This window comes from Pan paniscus, chromosome 17 (assembly GCF_029289425.2).
Source record: "Pan paniscus chromosome 17, NHGRI_mPanPan1-v2.0_pri, whole genome shotgun sequence".
Lineage (NCBI taxonomy): Eukaryota > Metazoa > Chordata > Mammalia > Primates > Hominidae > Pan > Pan paniscus.
In genome coordinates, this window is record NC_073266.2 from 27928364 (window position 1) to 27946969 (window position 18606).

Genomic DNA, 18606 nt, shown 5'->3' on the forward strand with positions numbered 1-18606 from the left:
CAAGTGAATTTGACTGGAAAAAAACAAACGAGGATGCTAACATTACTCATTTTAATGATCATAAACATTAAGCCGACCTTTGGTGCTGCTGAGCAACTCTCCTATGTTTCCATGGTCAAATCACTCACCCACTCACTTGGAGGGCTGTTCACACCTTCCTTCTCAAAACTCCTACACAATCTCTGCTTGCCTGCCAACTCTCACTTATTGTTGAATATAAAATAACTATTCGAAGAGTTCTTCCCTTTGGCCTCACCACACAATCTATCGATCTTCCTGCATCTATTTGCCAATCAATATTTTGCCTTTTTTCTAGTGACAACAGGTGAACTGGCCTTGGATTTTTTTCTCTATCCTCACTTTCTTATTTAGTACCCACACACAAGACCCCTCTTTATTTGGTTGTCTAGCCTGGGCTTCCTTTATAGGAAGGCAGCAGAATTTCAAGACAGTGAAAGTGGAAACTTCAGGCTTCGTAAGGCCTGGACTCCCACCGCACATTACTTCTGCCACATTTTATTGATGAAAACAAGTCATAAGGCAAGTTCAGATTCAAGAGGTAGGAAAATAGAGGAGTGTAAAATACTTTGGCCATGACTTCCAATTCACCACAACTCTGGGATGACTGATTAAATATAAAAGGACTGTTACCAGTGGAAAGCCTTATGTTTTCAAGTGAATTTAGATTTATTAACCACCCAATACCATCACCCTCTAAAACCATTGAAAGTGCCCAGAAAGTTTTCTAAGCCTATAACCTCCTCCACATTCTCCCTTATTTATTCATTTATTATTGAATTATTGTTTACTGAATGCCCACTCTGCACAAGACATTAAGCCTACACACCTAGGGCCCAATTGTTGAGCAAGAGATATAATGCCTGCCCTCATTGCATTCGTGATCTATGAGAGGATACAATATTTAACTTAATTTTACTTTGGCATCAACAAAGAAAGAATGGAAAAAAAACCCCACGATAGTGATATAGCAGTTATGAAGAAATACTTTTTAGGCAGATAGTAAGGGTAAATGTTCTCAGTGGAAATTTTCCTGTTTTAAGAAACAACCCCTGAACCATCTCTTTTCTAACAGAAAAGGCAGCTTGAAGAGCCAGGCCTGCAAGCTTTGATATGCAAATGTCAGTCCTTAGAAACTGGGTTCACTCAACATGGCGATTCCGCCATCTCTTCCTTGTCATCAGGTGTACCAAGTGTCATGGCCACCTCCAGATAACACCACGTGTTCAGAACATCACGGTGACCTGTATTTGCATATTAAAGGGCTAAGGTGGGAGGGCCAGGCTTTTCAAGAGCTATGTAAATGACACACCTGGTCAAACCAATCCCCTGGGCCCTATGCAAACCAGACACCGCCTCCTCCAGGATCCCAATATAAGCAACCACTTTTCCACTGCACACTGGGTTTTCTCTTTGTTCAAATCCTCCCTACCTCTGTCTCTGTATGGGGGAGGTGTTTTCTTCTTCCTTCCTTCTTTCTTGCCTATTAAACTTTTCACTCCTTAAAACCACTCCACGTGTCCGTGTTGTTAATCCTATCAGCACGAGACCAACAACCCTGGTGTTCCTCCATTCATTGGAGCTGTATCAATAGCCATGGGCATTCAAGGGTTCTATGTTTCAAAGGACCCTTGACCAGGGAAGCCGTGGTAAGTATGTGCTAACCTGCATTCATAGTAAAGGGGAGAAGAAGAGAGAGAATGGGCACAGTAAAGGTGTAACACAAATGCCCCCACTTTCTTCCCCTCCCCTTCTCTTCCTGCAATAAAATTGAGGTGGGAGTTGAGCAAGGGGAATTTAAACTGAGAAGTCAGCTTAGAAGAGCTGAGAATGGAAAGCATGGACCAAATGATGATAGACTAAGACATGTAGTTTCCCAAGCTAGAATCGATAGTGTGACCCCAAGCCTTGGTGACCCATAAACGTAATTCTTGTTATCACAGCAGCTACCACCAGAACCTCAGCAAAAGTTGTCTTTGTGACTTCAACTTACCTCTTGCCTCCTCTCCTAAGGCTCTTTAGACACTCATGTCCTCCCTCACCCACCCCGTCAACATACAGACTTGCTGGCTGCTGGCCCAAGTGATTCCATCTGAGCCAATCCTTTCCTCTAGTTCTAGAAACTCTTTTTCTTTATCCTTCCTCAATAAAAATGTGCATTCCTGAGTGATCTACTTGTTTTGGATGTGACTAAAATGATTCACATCAAAGTGTGAATGAGGCTTAAAATAGAGCTTGCAAACCCCATTCCTTCTCTCATGGTGGGCTTAAGTCTCTGAGAGTTCTTTAAGCCTGCATCCCCAGGTTCCTTGTCTACACAAACCTGCTTCCTTCCCCTAGCCTAGTCTGCTGCCAGGAAGCAAAATCCTTGGACCTACCTCCCACAGCTGAATGTTCCAGTCAAATAAAAGGTCTTTGTCATTTCTTGGAGAGAGGGTTTGATGGGTCAAATGAGCTCTATTTCAAATCAGGAATCATAAATAAGGAAACATAAGAGCTCCTATATCGCTAAGTTTTGTTTGTTTGTTTAATTGCTAGTAGCTTGACAGTGTTATTTTACCCTTTTCCCCCACAAATATACTGTTATGTTATACAAGAGATACACTTCTGAGACCCAGCCCAAGAGGTTAGCCATGAATCATAAAATTATTTCTCTGGGAAAATATATTCTGAGTTATAAATAACGAATTTACAAAAAACCTTTGGAACAAATTCTGCTATCATTTGACAGTTCCTTTCATCAGAATAGGATTTTAGAAGATTTTTCTTGGCTTTTGTTCTGATAAAACTAATAGAAGCCATTATGATCTGTATTTTTTTTCTGGTTAAGTGTTAATGAATACATTGACTTTTAAAAATCACCACTGAATCTCTATGAGATTAATATGGAGAATTCATTCTCCAGATTCCTGTGTCCAATGCCTTCTTAGCAGCTCCACGTAGACATCTAAAATGTCATACATAATCTGTTCAAATCTGAGCTCCTGATGCTCCCATACCTGCTCTCCCTTCAGGCTCAGCCATGTTGGGTTCATGGCAGCTTCACCCTCTCCTTGCCCAAACACTTGGAGTCATGCTCCTCTGCTCTTTCTGTCACACAACACATGCAATCTGTAGGAAATTCTGTTGACTTTGCCTCCAAAAAGTGTCCAGAGGCAACCACGTCTCCTCGTCTCCCTGTCTACAGCCACTGCGTAGTCTGTTAGTTGCCATCGTCTGTGACTGCACTCACCATCTGTGTTCAGAACACAGCGCAGTGCGAATTCCAGAGCAGAACTCAGTCAATTTTGGCTGAAAGTCCTGTGTCATTACAGAAGAAGAGGAAGAAGCATTTGGACACTTGAAAGGTGTTTTCTCTCAGGTCTGGCCATGGCCCTTCTTCAAGGTAATTTCTTTTCTTTCTTTCTTTTTTAAATTATTCTTTCTTTTTTTTTAGAGACAGGGTCTTACTCTGTCACCCAGGTTGGAGTGCAGTGGCATAATCATGGATCACTGCAGCCTCAAACTCCTAGCCTCAAGCAATCCTCCTGCCTCAACCTCCCAAGTAACTGGGACTGTGGGTATGTGCCACCATACCTGGCTATTTTTTATTATTATTTTTAGTAGCCACAAGGCCTCACTATGTTGCCCAGGCTGATCTCAAACTTCTGGGCTCAAGCAACCCTCTTGCCTCAGCCTCCCAGAGTGCTGGGATCACTAGTGCACCCCCCTGCACCCAGCCCTTTCCAGTGATTTCTTTGGCTTGTATTTGCTTCTTTTTGCTGGGCTTTCTCCACATTCCTCTCAACCTCTCCTGCTCTAACCTTTCACAGAACCATCATTATTAATTTTTTTATTTTCAATTGAATTTCAAAATCAAAGCAAGAGAATGATTGTTTGAAAAGGAGAAAGAGAACGGGGCCACACCCACAGGTGCCAGCCATTGAAGACCAGGTAGACTGGCATCCCCTAACCACAGCATAGCTTCCAGCACAGCAGGGCCAGGTGGGGTTGATGGGGAGACGGGTGCCAAAGGTGCCTGGAGTGGGAGTGGGATTAGCAGCGTGGAGCTTGCCTGAGCTCCCAGGCACCTGATGGATGCTGGCAGCTAAAACCTCCACTAAACCCTAGGGCCCCTGGTCACCATTTGCCAGAAACTCTACAAAGTGCTTTAGAAACACTGTTGTTATCCCATCTCACGTATGAGGACTGAAGGTCAGAGAAGCTAAGTAACTTTCCTGAGGTCACACAGCAAGTAAATGGGAAGATGGGGACTTGAACCCAGACCCATCTGACTCCAAATTTATACTTGGCCCACTATAATGGACCAGAAAATGGTCCTTATTTTGTAATAGTTTAATAACCACTCACGCAACACCGCTGCTTAGCTGTATGGACCAATTATTAATTTTCAAATGTTTTTATGGGGGAAAAAATAGTTTACTACGTACCTGGTACTTTACACCTACCTGCTTTGAAATTTTAATAATAATTGGAAAATGAGAGTTGGAAGTTTATTAGGTTTGACTGAAGTAAGTTGTCAAATGGCTGAGAAAGGGCCACCCCTAACAGATGCGCCAAGCATATTATACTGAGAAGTCCCACTTAGGTATACGTTGGCTGGGGAGAGTCCTGGCGTTCATTCCTTCTCCCGCTTAGCCTTATGGGTCTCTTCAGTAAACACATGGTGGCGCTGCCTGCACGTGCCTTTACAAGCTGCAAGCCGTCCAAACAAAAGTGGTTAGTTTCTGCCTCTCGGGATTACAGTCAGATTCTGGCAACATTTCGCATTCATAACTGAACTTTCCACATAAAAGCGATCTCTCTCACTGTTTTGTACACAAAGTGAGGCAGCATTGTCTGAGTACAGTAATGTTGGAAAGAGATGAAGCATTGTAAATGTTTAACAACAGATCTCTGTTAAATCCACTCTAACGAACACAACCGTTTTGATGAATATTATTTTTAAAGAGAGAGAAAAATACAGATCTTCCTTTGCAAGCTATCTTTGAATAAAAGATAAAACCAACACACTGAATTGGCTTAGTGGAAACCCGTCATGTATTTCATTAGACCACTTGCAGATAGCCTAGTGCCAACCTATAAATGTTCTCTCTTGAAAACCACATCCCATAGATATACAGCAATCATTTTCTTTCAAGGAGGATATATTCACGCAGTTACATTTTGTACAAATATAAAGTAGGCAAAATTGAAAGAATACAACATAAAACATGACTCATTAATGAAGTTTGTGAATTACTCATTCACAAACTGCATTAATGAATTTTTTTAAATAACATGTCTTCCAAATTAAAAATTCCTCAAGAAGTGCGCATTTGGAAGCTGCCAGGAATAAAGAGCTGTGGACTGGGTTTATGCTATTCATTCTTTAGGCACTCATTCAACAAGTATGTGTGGAATGGTTTCTCCATGCAGGCACTGTTCTAGGCTCTGGGAGACAGCCCTGAATGCAGCAGGGATTCACAGAGCTGACATTCTAGCACAGGGCATATGGGTGGGGTTGTGGAGTCCAGTAGGAAACTGGCTAAGGCGGTGAAAACACAGTGCTAGAGGAGGTCAACACTCAGGAAAACAAAGCAGGATGTGGGAATGGGAGGGCAGCCGTGAGTGTGGGGTGAGTTTCTTCACCAGGTAGGTGACAATGAAATAAAGCTCTGAAGGAGTGGTGGCCTGAGACCTGGGATATCTGGACAAAGATAGTTGCCAATAAAGAAGGAATAGCAAATTTGTGAGGCAGAGTATGCGGGCGCCTGGCCCCACATTCCAGGGGAGAGTGGGGAGGTGACGAGGTTGCAGGGGCCAAGGGTGACTTGGCTAGAAAAGCAACACATGACTTCCTTTGTGAAGATTGGATTAAAATTATGCAATGGTTGCATTAAGTTTGAAAATCTTCAGGGACACATTTCTTGCAACTTCCCTCTACTCGTGTAATTAGAAATGAATAAATGTTAATAAGGAAGCTGAAACGGCTCTAATGGTCTAGGACATTATATAAAGCTTACTGGAACATGACATTCTCAAAGTGTACTAGGATTGCAAAAGCAGCCACAGGACCCTTATTTTCCAGATTCCTGTGGAGCTGAGGAGGAGGAATCACAGCCTAATGGAGGGACACATGGCAAAGGAGCATGGAGCTGTGTGCTAGCAGGTGCACAGCGGGGTCATGGCCACTGTTGTTCAGTGGGGCCACCAGATCACAGATGAACACTGCAGCCGTTTCACATGTGACTGCCCTCATCCTTCATTTCCTATCCCCCACTACGTGGAGCTCTTGGGTCACAGTTATGGCTGGAGGAGGCTGTGAATTCAGAAACGCAGTTGTGGATAAGGAAAAGTTTAGCACTGCCCACAAATGAAAAGAGACCTTCCAGATTTAGAGAAAGGAAAAAAGCAAACAAAACAAAATAAAAACCCTCTTTTCTCCAGCCCCCAACATAATCAGAGATGAAAGAAGACAGTTTTAGCCTGGTAAATAAGAAAATAAACAAGAGCTTGAAATGGATAAGTTTTTTCTTCTAAATTTGTTTTTGTAAAGGGTTTTTCTTCCCTGAAAAACAAAATACTAAAATAGCAAGTTGTGTTTTCATTTATAAATCCTTCTCAAGAGGAAATCTAATAATAACAAGGGGTTTCCATTGGATTCCAGCTTATTTCATAATGTAAATATATTTCTATCCTCTGGGGAAAAAAGCTTCCCCAAGCCAGGTATTTATCGTTTAAATTTGTGATTTTATTCACTTTCATTTTTCCCTCTTCTTTTACCTTGAACAGCCTCTCAAACTGAAGAGGAGTGTTCAGTTCTACAGCTTATTAGATAGGGCCTCTTCATTCAGCAATGCAAAGTTTAGAAAGAACGTGGACGATGACTTGCTATGTTTTGTTCTACATCCAATCAGAAGAGTAGCTTGTGGCTCAAAAAGTCTTATCTTAGAAGATCAAATGTCCACATTTTAAGAGAGCGGGGCTGTATACTTAGAAAGAAAGATGGATTAGAGTCAGTCATACTTTCAAAGCTCAGCAGTATTTCTTATGTTATTTAAAGACATATATTATCTGGTTTCTTTGAGCTTCAGTTTCTTCTCCTATAAAATAGGAAGAATAATAATGTGGTGGATTAAAAATGGCAGCCAAATCTCTGACCCTCTTCCATTGAGAGGGGGACTCTGTCTCATCCTCTTGAATGCAGGTTGGTTTTGTGACTGCTTTGACCAAAAGAACAAGGATGTGATACTGTGCCAGTCTCAGGGCCCAATCTTCAAGGCACAGGCAGCTCCCATTCCCATCTCTCAAAACATGAAATAGCTCTTCGAACCCTGAACAGTGCAACTCCCTTGAGGCTGCCATGATGTGAGGAAGCTCAAGCCGCCCCGGTAGAGGTCTATGAGCAGAGAAGCAATGGCCTGCTGCCCCGCATCTCCCAGCTGCAGCCATTAGAGCCGTCCCAGCAGAGCTTCCAACCGTGAAGCTGAGTGGAGCTCCTCTGACTGTGCCCTGTCCAAATTTTCCATCCACATCATCAGGAGATACAATAATACTGTTTTAATCCATTGAGCTTTGAGATGGCTTGTTAAGCAGCAATAGATAAACATACTAAATGCTTATGTTGTGGAGCTACTGTCAGTTTTACAAATAATACCTCCAAGGTGCCTACACAGAATGGACACATAGGGAACAGTCAGTAAATAGGAGCCATCATTTGTACCGTTGTTCTCATGATCTTCCCACAAGAGCGTTTATTAGAAATGTGATCAGAGAATCCTTTCTGAGCTCACAGAAGGCATTGAAATCCCTCACAGCTGACTTGCGTGGGAGTACACGGGCTTTGGGATGGCAAATCCTTCCTAGCCCAAGCCAGTCAGGTGCAGGAGAGCCACTAAAACCCTGTCAGTGCCTGCACTGCCATTAAACATGTGTCCTCTCAGTAAACGACACATGCTGTCCCTGCATTCCAGAAACATTGCAGCTCCACCTTGTTCTTGTATTTTTTCCTCCCCTATAAATCTCCCTGGTTACCTAAACTCAGTAGGCAACTAAGCACAATTGGGTTTACAGAAGGCAAGGTGACCTAAGAGATCTTTGAATGTAGCTGTTGATGTCCAGACGGCATGGAGAGCTCGCCAGCCAGGTTGAGAGCCTCTCAAGCACTTATGGTCCCCCTACCCCCCAGTGACCTTCTCTTTGGGGCACAGGTATTTAGGAGACACTTCTAATGATGACTGTAGACATCTTGGGACCATTGAGACACTGATAATATTAGGAAATAAAGTACTTTCAATGGAGCGAACTTGAAGGATTCAGAATCCCAAGATTCCTTAACCTCTCCTGCTGAAGTCCACTGCTCCCCATCCTGGCTGCTGTCAACACCTTCTCTTGCCCAGCCTGCTGGACAACCTGCTCTTCCTGATTAGTCATTCTGCCACCAACCTGGCCTCTGTTCAATGCATCCTCTCCTCTGCAGCACGGTCTTCTTAGAGCACCAATGTCACAGTGCAGTCACGCACCTCTTTGTTTTAGTCCTTCTTTACTAATGGAAGAAAAATTTACCAACTGGAGAAGCCTAGGTTTCCAACCCCTGTGTGCCACCCCTCACTTCTCTGACTGATGGCTCATGGGTTAACTCTCTGAGAGGAGTGAGGGACAAAAGCCAGGATGACATGGCCCACAGCCGATGGAAGCAGCCAAGGCCAGCTTGGAGGGGAGGGGAGGACCTTCTGCTTAAGGATTTCTTCTATTTCTCACAGTCAGCCTCTGGATCTAAACTGGGACTCTTAATATCAGTCCAAGTTACCAGGACCAGGACAAATAACTTGGAATAAGGTGCTTTTTTCCATCAGTTCTTTCAAACTGTTTGAGTAAAAAAAAGAGATGTAACTAAAAGCAGAAAGTTACAAAGCAAAACGAGGGAGGGAAGAGACTTCCAGTCAAGACTCACATGTTCCCCAGCCAAGCCGGGACCAGGCGCTCAGCTCTTGTGCTGATGCTTTAAGCTGTCTCTGTCCCCTAAGGAGAACAGCTTAGGAGTCATCAGAACCTGCTCGAGTTCCATTTAGAAGCCAAGTGCCCACTTTCCCACTGTGCCCCATGTTGTTTTCCTGTTACCAGTTTCTCCTGTCTCACTCCTGCAGCTCAGGTTCTCAGCTTCTCCTTTTCATCCTCATCTCCAGCATCCCCACAGGAACCTTCCTGGACAGGTTTCTGTTGCTCATCTGAAGTGCAGGCCCTAGCTTGCTGCTGCCCTCCCTTCGGCCTTGTTGCCTTTGGAAGGGCATTCTCTGCATGGCTTCTTTTTGCCCTGGGTTGGCATTCTGCCACCCATCCCACATCATTCTCAGAACAGAACCACAAGTGAGCTGACAACTTCCATCCAGTGAGTTACGTAAAAGCCACACCAGTAGCCACACAGACACATGGAACCATGATGAGGATGTAGCATTTGCAGGCAATTCCAGGAAGAGTTTCTACCTTAACAATGACTTGCTTTAATTTCCTCTGTTCCTGAGCTTCAGTGCTGATCCTACAGATGAAGAGAGAAAGGTCCTTCTCTCATGGTGCAGGCTGAGGACAAAAGAGCAGTACACCTGAATGTGTCTGTCTCCAAGCCATCCCCAAGCTTCCGTTTCAGTCATTCTTTGAGCTGTGGCCTTTACCACGGTAGAACTTGAATTTTATGGTGTTAACCTTTAAAGCCGAGATGGAACCTATAATTTAGATAAGCGCTGACCAGCAGATAACTTCCAGTTTACACTACAGCATGTCTTTGATATTCAAAACAGGCTTCCAAATCGATGCTCTTACTGAATTATAATTTTATACATCTTATTTATTAAAAATATGAATTTACGAAAACAGCAGAACTTGGCAACTTTAACCTGTCCTTTATCCATGTTTCAAGACTCCTGGGTTGTAGGAGAAGGTGTTACCGTGAACGTGCCCCTCCACCCCACACCTTTCACAGGCTTCCCTATCAGGTGGGTCAAGTTCAGCTCCCAGAGACCAGTTTGAGGCCCTGGCCAGCCTAAGTGAGGTTCCAGGAGTTGGTGTGAGGGTCTGTCTGTCTTTTGATTCTCACAGTAGCAAGAGCATGCACTGCCTTACTGTTGAGACATTGAACAGGAAACACATAAATCTTCCCACTTGTTGCTGGGACTATCTGCGTGTAATTTTCCCAGAGAGATTCTTTTTTTCTGCATCCTGAGTAAAGAATTCTCTTTCTGATTCTTAGGTAAGCACTGGAGTTTTTTGCACAGAATATCATTCACAATGAACTTTGCTCCTGACAATAGTTTTAGATAGAGAATTAGTGTAACATTTATAGTAGGACAAAAATCTATATGTTTTATATAGAATATTTTTAGATGATTCACAAGAATTTTTGAAGCTGAAGTTCTGCTCTTTTTACTCCCAGTCCTATGATGAAATCTGTTTACTCTCTGTTCAGATTTTGTAATATTCTGAAACTTTGAATTCTGTATAAAGCAGTTTTTAATGAAGTGAGGCTCTAACACTGGTAGGGGACCCAGATGGCACATGCAGTGTTTACTTGCTCATCAGAACATGTTTTGCCAAAAGTGTTCCATGTGCAAGGCACTGAGATCTGCCAAGGGCACCAGCAGGGACAAGTCGGGAACAGTCCCTTCCCTTGAGGAGCTCACTTTCACAGCAAAGGAGACAGATAGTAAATCACAATTTTAGAAATTACAAATATGGAAAGTGTTGCCAAGGAGACTAAACCTTCCCCCTCCAAGGGGGTGAGGCGTGGGGTGCATTAGGGAGGGCTGGACATGAGCTGCATCCCAACAGCACAGGGAAAGCTGGGAGATAATAGTCTTTCTCTCTCTTTCTTTTTCTTTCTTTCTTTCTTTCTCCCTTCCTTCCTTCCTTCCTTCCTTTCTTTCTCTCTCTCTTTCTTCTCTTTCTTTCTGTCTTTCTTTCTGTTTCTCCTTCCTTCCTTCCTTCCTTCCTTCATTCTTTCCTTCCTTTTTTCTTTCCTTTTTGTTTGAGACAGAGTTTTGCTCTGTCACCCAGGCTGGAGTTCAGTGGCATAATCACAGCTCACTGCAGCCTCTACATCCTGGGCTCAAGTGATCCTCCCACCTCAGCCTCCTGAGTAGCTGGGACCACAGAAGTGTGCCACCATGCCTGGCTGATTTTTAATTTTTTAGGTAGAGTCAGAGTCTCAGTATGTTGTCCAAGCTGGCCTCAAACTCCTGGGCTCAAGCAATCCTCCTGCCTCAGCTTCCCAATGTGCTGGGATTACAAGCGTGAGCCACGGCACAAGGCCAGGGATGACAATCTGAGGAAAGACTCATCAGTGGAGAATAAGCTTCCAAGAGCCTGGGACCCTGGTGCCTGAGAGTGCCACTTGCAGTTAAGGTGTGAGGCTGTGGAGGCCAATCTAAGAGCAACTAGCACAGCACTTTCTGCAAATGTGGCACTCACTGTAGTATCCATCAACTGAATAAGTGATGTTTCCTTGGCATGTTACAGGGTGCATCCTGAGCCTGAAGGTTGGGGGAACAGGTTGAAGACTGATGATATGAGATTTGGGAGAAAAGATAAGTTTGAGTAAGTCTGGTATTTTTCACATTTGGAGGTTCAAAATTTTAAAAATGAAGATTTGGGGTTGACTCTTGCATTGTAAGCAATTCCAGGGAAGGGTCAAATGCTTCTTAAAATGACAATTATTATAAAAGAAAAGAAAGAAGCAGTGCTCATCTGGCTGTGGCTTGATTGCCTCCAGTAAGGAAATCAGCCTCAGCCAGGCTGGCAGGGCGCTGAGGAGCAGTGGATGCTCCTCCCATCCATTTATGGGGCTGCACGTCTCCTTCTGTGGCGAGCAGGCTGTGACCCGGCAAGGAAGAAGCCCCCGTGAAGCCTGGATGCTAGTGTGTAGGGCAAAGAAGACCCAGAGGGCATCCCCGCCCCACCCACACACACCACACACAGAGAGACACACACTACACACACACACACACACACACACAGAGTCCCATGGGGACACACACAGAGACACTCATATACCACACAGACACACACATCACACAGGCACACATATACACAAACATACAGAGAGACACACAGACACTCACACACAAATACAGACACAGATTCTCACACACACATACACACACACCCATCTTAGGAAGAGCAGGGATTTATTTCCCAGAGGAGAAGCTGCCCTGGATTGAGGACTTTAAGAAATCCCTCTGCCAGAAGATAAGAAGAAAGGAACAGGGAGAATTCAGGAGAGAGGGCGGCATCTGTGGGCTCGCATCTGGAGGGCCATCCCTTCCCGGGCAACACAAGGGGATCCGCGACTGAGGGAAATAAGAATTCTTAGCCTTGTGCTTCCAATCCTGAGATCCTCCGGACTCCATGTGAAGCCTTGCCATTGAGGTCTGCTGTCATTGGTCAGGAGTAGACTGGCTGGGCAGGAGGGACCCTGGAAAAAGTAACTCCTCACTCCCAGCCATTGTGTGAGAGAGCTGTCATGAAGGTGAGAGACACAGCCATGATTAACTTCAGAGGAGAGAGAGACTCATGAGGCTGGGCACATGGAGACCCTCTAAGCCCTCTAAGGATGAAGATGGTCATGATCACCCCTCCCCCAACAAGAGTCTATCCAAGAACATCCTTGGATACATTTTGTAAAGCAAGGACCCTTCCACATGGAGGTTACACAATAAGTGGTGTCGCTGTGAAGGAGAGCAATTTAGAGTTTTAAACTTGGATAGGTTTAACAAAAACCGTCACATCAAATATTCAGCAGAACATACTCCACATGCAGACTGCACCCTCTGGGCATTTATTGACACCTAATAAGAGCATACCTTAATTACATGAAAGCTCTGGGAACAGACAGTTAAGCCTCTTTGATGGGAATGAGACCTCGAGTTTATGACTTGCGTAACTAGGAGACTTGCTCCATCAATCTGCCTTTCATTAGCACATAATAACATCTCATTTTTATGGAAAGTTCCTTCAGTTAATTTTCTTAATTAGATTTAACTGAAGGATGAAAGTAAAATCTTGCTACACAAAGCCCTGGTAAGGAAGACCACTGTGTTTAATGCAGTAATTCAAACATAAAAGCCACATACATCAAAGGTACACACAAATAAGAGAATTATGTTTTCTAAGGATCCTTGGAGCAGTGAAGGCTAATTTCAGATGGACCCAGGGTTGTAAATTTAACCGAAAACGTCCATGCTTGGATGGAATGTGGGGCAGACCTAGGGTATGTAGCATTGGTATCCTTAATCCATATTCTAAAAGATACACCAGTGTCTATATTCCTAACTAGAATGAGTGTACCATGCTGAGCAATAAACAAGTGAATTCCTCTGTGTTTAATAAATTTCCCACAAATGGGAACTCTCTCCCTGCTGTCAGAAACAATTGTGCTTTTTCCTGAGCAATTAACTTGTTCAAGTCATATGAAATTTTAAGCCACATTACCACGTTAGCATCTAGAAAGGCTGACATTAAATATGGCTCAACTACAGCTAGAGTTTAAGATTTGACAGCACATCCTAAGTATTCCAAGGCCACATCTGGATTGTTCTTGTTTTCACAGCCCTACATTCTGGTTGTCCAGATGCACTCAGCTATTTTTATATTTTATTTGGTCTTCTTGAATTGTAGGTATTTCCGTAAGCTGCCTTGAATCATTTTTGGAATAAAGTGGGATATAAATAAGTAAATAAAGAAATGCTGATTGCAAATTAAAGAACTCAAACAATTTAACCATACAATATAAACGAATGCAGTAAGACCAAAGCCAAGAATATAAATCAACCATTCAAAAGCACAAACAATAAAGCACTAAGATAATCAAAATATAAGTTGACAGCCCACTTCTCCACTTCTCTGCTCTAAATACAACCACTTGCTGTCAGACCAAGGTGATGTTCCCCATTTTATCTTTCCCTGAAAAAATGTCCAGCTCTCGAAGCTTCTCGGTCTCTCATGGAAATAAAACTCAGCAGTCCTGGCTTCAACAGCAATCTTGACATGCACTAATGTCTTGCCATGCAGACTAATCTGGTTCTTCCATTGCAATTAAGTATCTTCTATGAGCTTTGATAAGCACTGAATCTGTCAAAGGTAAAATATTTCAGCAAGTATCTTCATGCAGTATCTGCTATTTTGTGAATTACATATGATGCATGCCATAGATGCCAAAAACAGAGGTAAAGTTGACATTGCACTGCGATAGCTTCCAGATAGATGCAACAAGTACATATAAATTATTTATTTCTGAAAAACTTTCAATATTTGCAGCTTCTTACACTAATGGCTTATTGAATCTTTGCATTTCTACATCATGTAACATAAAAGAGATAACTCTGGCTTCCAAATCTTTGAGAATATCAATTCTAAAATGGATGTAAATCTTATTTTAAAAACTATAATTTATCTATTTCACCAGAATTGGTCCAGGATAGGGGAAGTAGCGGTACTAATATTATTTTCATTGATTCATCTACATTTCTTTTATTCTGCATTTTCATAGAAATGTTAATTTGTCAAACTGGAGCTTGACCAAAGGTGCAAGAATGGAGCAGTGACTTAAAGCAGTGGTGTCCAAGTGCTATCAGGAAAGAAATTACAAGTCTTCCAAAATGGAATGAGAAGCTTTGGAGATCTGAGTAATGTCTCTGGAAGTGTCCAAGCTGACATGGAAAATTCTCTGTCAGTTATAGCACTGAGAGGATCACAGCATTGTGTGTGGAGTAGAACTAGATTGTTTCCAAGGTTTCTTTAAGTGTAAAAGTCCTGTTTGTTGCAACATATTTGCTGTTCTTAAAGAGTGGATGGGCTTAGCCTCATTGATCAATTTACTTAATGGCGGCCATGTAAAAATTAGTGAAAAACTACCAAAATATGTGTTTGAATTTAGAGTAATTGACTTAAGTCATACCATCTAGGATTAGCTAACCTGCTATTTATCTTATCTGTTCTGTTTTTGCTATACAGCAATACCTGAGACTGGGTAATTTATAAAGAAAAAAGGTTTATTTGGCTCACCAGTCTGCTGGCTGGAAGATTGGGCATCTGGTGAGGGCCTCAGTCTGCTTCTACTTATGGTGGAATGTGAAGGGGAGCTGTGTAGAGATCACATAGTGAGAAAGGAAGCGAGAGAGAAGGGGGAGGTGCCAGGCTCTTTTTAACAACTAGCTCTCATGGGAACTGAGTGAGGGATCCACCCCCATGGCCCAGACACCTCCTATTAGGCCCCACCTCCAACACTGGGAATCCAGTTTCCACAGTAGATTTGGTAACATCCAAGCCATAGCACCTTCACATTCTGTTGTGTCTTTGCATGATTCCCAGGAAGAAAGCAGTTAGGTCATGTAATTAGCATGAAGAACAATGCTGGGACTTCATAGACCTTACAGGAATAAGTGGAATAACCATTTTTGTACTTGTTTGTTATAAGATGTTGGTATGTGCGGCAAAATTTTACATGAGAGTTGCTTTTCTTATACCATAGTGCCTGGTGATAAGGTTGTAGAACTAGAGCTTGTGGGGCAAGGTTGTAAAGTCACAGATCCCCCACATGTGCCAAAATAACCTGACAATTATAAAGAGCCAAGTTCCCATTCCTGAAAGTTGTTCTGGAGTCTTTTCTGAGAGATGGAACACAGTAAAACAGCATTGGTATCCAGCTTTCTGTTTGTAAACAGTATTATTTTAAAGAAACAGATTATAAAATCTATTAGAAAAGAGAAAGACTTGAGTTTTTAAAACAGGGTCAATAAATACAAAGATTTTATTTTGAGGTAATCAAAGATTTAAAAAAATATAGAGTAGGCCATACTTCAGTGCCTATTATAAAAACATATTTTAAAATTTTGGTTTTAAGATTTGGCAAGGTCTTGTGCTTTCAGCACATAATAGATTTTGCATCACAGATATTTTCTGGGATCAGCAAAATTTGTGTTATTAAATACAAAACAGAAATAACAATTCTAGACAAGTTTAGGTTAAAACATTATTATGTGATTGAAAATAGAATAGAGAAGGCCGGGCGCGGTGGCTCACGCCTGTAATCCCAGCACTTTGGGAGGCCGAGGCGGGCGGATCACGAGGTCAGGAGATCGAGACCATCCCGGCTAACACAGTGAAACCCCGTCTCTACTAAAAATACAAAAAATTAGCCGGGCGTGGTAGCGGGCGCCTGTAGTCCCAGCTACTCGGGAGGCTGAGGCAGGAGAATGGCGTGAACCCGGGAGGCGGAGCTTGCAGTGAGCCGAGATCGCGCCACTGCACTCCAGCCTGGGCGACAGAGCGAGACTCCGTCTCAAAAAAAAAAAAAAAAAAAAAAAAAAAAAAAAAAAGAAAATAGAATAGAGAACTCCAAAACTAACTCCTTTCACTAAAACAATGATTATGCAAGCAAAAGTTGTTACAATTAGCTTTTTCATATCTCTGGAGTTTAATTTAAAAACTTACAACAACAAGGAGAATGACTAAAGAGGAAGAAACTGCTGAAATTTGTGAAGAGATTGTGGTAGCATTTCAACACATCTGTCCATGATCCTTTGTTCCAGAGCATGGCAGTAGCCATGAACACAGGACCTGTGTTCATGGTGCAGTTTGCTGGTGCTAGATAGAGCAGTGTGGGCTTGTTCTTGGAGAACTGTGTAGGTGGACATTGATCTGCCTGGTGGCTCCCTGAGGGATTCGTCCATGGGGCTAAACTTTGTTTTGCCCACCATAGAGTTTTCTCAGAGATAAGTGGCTTTCCAGGCAGTGTTTGTCAAATGCATTTAAAGGTAAATATACTAGAAGTAGCCCCTAAAGGGCAGGCAGCAGGCAAGCCAAAAAAATCTGGGAAGGAAGGAGTTGGGGAAAGAGATACACAGGGGAACAAAAGCTTTGAAAAGCTCCCATGCATACCAAGGAAACTAAAAGGTTATACTAATGCCCAGGACCAGAACTATGTTCATGAAAGACCAGAAAGGACCCTAAGCTTTTACTTCTGGCTGCTTCTATGCTCTGTGCAAGCGGGAAGTGAGGGCTAAGGCAGAGTTGTAAACAGCCTGGCTAAACATGAAATGAGTTCCCTCAACAGAAATCAATCTGAAAACCCAGGAGTATTGTTTTTTTCTTAGTGGGGGGTTGGTGTTTTTTTTTCCTCTGGGCACTTAGGGAAATCTCTAGCTAACAGCTAAGTTAACAGAACAGACACTTCAGTGACCATGTGCAACAAAGAATGCAGTCTTTACAAAAATAGTTTGGAAACATGTCACTAAACAAACCACTCCAACCCATAACAGGCAGCAACAATAAACCCTGGGCAAGGGTAAAAATCTGATTTCCAGAATTATCACATAATATTTGATATATAAATATTTGAAATAATCAATTTGCAACAAAAAATATGAGGCATGCTAAGAAATAAGAACATAGGGCCCATTCACAAGAAAAAAGGAAATTAATGAAAACTGTCCCCAAGGAAAGCCAGATATCGAACTTGCTAGACAAAGACTTTGAATCAATTGTCTTAAATATGCTCAAAGACATAAAGGAAACGAGGAGAATAATATCTCACCAAATAGAGACTATCAATAAAGAGATAGAAATAAGAAAAGAAACCAAGTAGAATTAGAAATCCTGGAGCTGAAAAATACAGTAAGTAAAATGGAAAATTCACTAGGTCAGTTCAACAGCATATTTGAGATGGCAGAATAAAAAAATCAGTGTTCTTTTTTAAATTTTTTTGTTTTTGTTTTTAAATAAACATAGAAATTAAGAGAAAAAATCAGTGTTCTTGAAGATCTTTCAGTTAGAATTATCCAGTCTGAGGAGCAGAAGGAAAAAAGAATGAAGAAAAATATTTCTACGGTCTCCCTCTCTTGCGGAGCCTGGACTGTACTGCCATGATCTTGGCTCGCTGCAACCTCTCTCCATCGGGCTCCGGTGATTCTCCTGCCTCGGCCTGACAAGTGCCTGGGATTCCATGCACGCGCCACCACTCCTGACTGTTTTTTGTATTTTTGGTGGAGACGGGGTTTCGCCGTGTTGACCGGGCTGGTCTCCAGCTCCTGGCCTCTGGTGATCTGCCTACCTCAGCCTCCCGAGGTGCTGGGATTGCAGACGGAGTCTCGCTCACTCAATGCTCAACGTTGCCCAGGCTGGAGTGCAGTGGTGTGATCTCGGCTCGCTACAACCTCCACCTCCCAGCTGCCTGCCTTGGCCTCCCAAAGTGCTAAGATTACGGCCTCTGCCCACCCGCCACCCCGTCTAGGAAGTGAGCAGCATCTCTGCCTGGCCACCCATTGTCTGGGATGTGAGGAGCCCCTCTGCCCGGCCGCCCCATCTGGGAAGTGAGGAGCGCCTCTGCCCGGCCGCCCTGTCTGGGATGTGAGGAGCGCCTCTGCCCAGCCGCCAACCCGTCTAGGAAGTGAGGAGCGTCTCTGCCTGGCCGCCCATCGTCTGGGAAGTGAGGAGCGCCTCTGCCAGGCAGCCCCATCTGGGAGGAAGTGAGGAGCACCTCTGCCCGGCTGCCCCAAATGGGAAGTGAGGAGCGCCTCTGCCTGGCCACTCCCTCTGGGAAGTGAGGAGCGCCTCTGCCCG